This window comes from Chinchilla lanigera, unplaced genomic scaffold, assembly GCF_000276665.1.
Source record: "Chinchilla lanigera isolate Chin_1 unplaced genomic scaffold, ChiLan1.0 scaffold01540, whole genome shotgun sequence".
Classification (NCBI taxonomy): Eukaryota; Metazoa; Chordata; class Mammalia; order Rodentia; family Chinchillidae; genus Chinchilla; species Chinchilla lanigera.
Genome location: NW_004956941.1, coordinates 1 through 2,318, shown reverse-complemented (window position 1 = coordinate 2,318; position 2,318 = coordinate 1). Strand labels below are relative to the sequence as shown.

General features: G+C 38.3%; 1 pseudogene; it reads right to left on the bottom strand.

Moving 5' to 3' along the window:
• Positions 1 to 1,542: 1,542 nt before the first annotated feature.
• LOC102030492 lies at positions 1,543 to 2,195 on the bottom strand (annotated as a pseudogene).
• Between the last annotated feature and the right edge of the window lie 123 nt (positions 2,196 to 2,318).

Below are 2,318 nucleotides of genomic sequence, written 5' to 3'. Positions count from 1 at the left end.
CATCTTAACCTTTCTGAGGACTACTTCAACAGTTTCTCTTCCACACGAAGGACTATCGTATGTGGGTTTTCATTTGGCTTATGTTTTATAAGAGATAAGTACTGTATCTCAATGGCAAGAATAAAAAGTCAAATGGTCTCACTTAGACAACTTCTAAAAAATAATTAAATGTCCTAAATTAGTATGTAAAATGTGAAATGACATAGCACACATTTTATGGTTTAGTACCCATTAAAACTACACTGCTTTTTCCACTTTTAAAACAGTCTTACTGTACTCTGGAGTAACTCTTTAGATACTATCAAGAGACCACCAAAAGTAATATGAAAAGAGTGGGAATGGAAAGAGAAGGATATACCAAATCCAGTAATAATGGCAAAACATGATTCGTTGACTAATGCCACAAATTAGTTGTTTTGGTTGAGTGCCAGAGGGGTGCTGGTACTGACTACCAAATGAGTGAACTATCCCAAGAGTCCCAGTTAAGATTCTTACCTAACTCATGATTTGATGGCTCACTCATGTAGGAATACTTACCCCGACTGCTTGGTAAAGGGGAGCTGTACTGGGTGTATGGTATATTTATCTGTGTTTTTTCCAAGAACACGTAGGAAAGACTAAGGCCCTCTCAAAGGCACCAGATCAAAGAACTCACAAGACTGCAAAGTGACCACCCAGAAAATCTGCAAATGATTTAATTCTAAGCATTCTATTAATCATTTTTGGCTTAGAGAGTATGGGATTGTAAAAATAAAATCACAGTACTTATATATTTAAACTTTTTCCTCAATTGATCAAAAAGGTTTTCAAATACTCCCCACCTTCCATCTCAGATTGCTCCTTTTCTTAGTATTGTACATGAAACTAAGACATCAGTGTACAAAACAGCTTTAGGAGTATTTTTATGGAAGGGACAAGAGAGTTCATTTACTAAGAAAATATATTTTATTCTGATGTATTTTAGAGGCTTTAGAGGCTGTGTTTTCGCTAAGTGAGAAACATTCTCAAAGCAAATACCCTCTAAGATACCAAAGTATTCACTTTGTTATGACAGGATACTTTAGCATATTAAAACTTATGATGCCTAGGAGAAGCAAGCAAAAAGTGGATAAAAGTCACAACTCAGAAATCCAATATTTTCACAAGGTCTCACTCTTTATGAGATGTAAAAATACTACTAATGTTTAGGAGGAATGGTCTCTAACTTGTAAGTTACACTCACGTGACCAAACAAGTCACCCATTTGGGAGACTATGCAACATGAGTAAGTATAGAAAACTGCCCTCCAGAACCGCTTCTTCAAAGCTTAAACAATTAACTGGCCATCATTTTGAGGATGTAAGATGAATATGGATTAGTAGGTCCTACAGGTAGAAAAAAAGATACTTGAAATATTTTACACAGACTGCTTTAGGTGTTTATTTGATATTGAAAACTCATAAAGTATTTCTCTTCATCACAATAATTCCATATATCCTGGATCTACACAGTCCAGGAAAAAATCTAGAAATATTTTTTCTTTTTGTCTGACAACCATGCCCTCTAAAAAGGCTTTCCAAATGCTTGAGTAGAAGCAGCATACTCCGCGACAAAATGCTTGAATTCTTCAACACACTGATCTTCTCTTTCCTGTAAACTCTGCCTCAGTGCAAACTGTATAGACTTTTCTAGGGAAGGGTCTTTTTCAATTAACCTTCTCACCACCATGCTGACAGTTTTGCTGTATTGTTGGTAACCTTGTTCAAGCTCTTCCATTTTCAATGCTACTGCTTTCGAGTGACTGCTGAGCTGACTACATTCACATACGTTTGCATTGTTTGCTGCACTGTTCTCTGGTTCCTCCGGTTTTCTGGTGCATAATAGTGCTATAGGCTGCACCTGGAATTCAGAAATCCCAGACAAGTTGTTCTCCTCTGAGGTCTTGAGCTTCTCCTCAGAGTGCTTGCTTTCAGCCTCAGCAAGTTCCTTTTCAGTTATCCTGCTGGGTTCAGGTACTACCTCTGATGTAAGACCTGCTGTTGGGCTTGAGAATGAAGTGTACCTTGATGTTTTCAAAGACCGGGCCCATCTCTCTTTACTTGTATGCTGAGGCTCTTCAGAAGAGTATGTTTTATTTCGGAATGCCGAGCAGCCTCTGCTACCGACACTGGAAACAGATCTGTTGTGCCTAGGGTCCTTTTGGCCTACACGTGATTCTTAGAAAACAGGACGATCCCTTGCATGAGGAGACCGGTCTCTTGTATAATGGGAAGAGTAGGAATTTTTTCTTCTAAATCCATCTCTCATGTGCCTGGAATCACTCCAGCCACTTGCAGAAC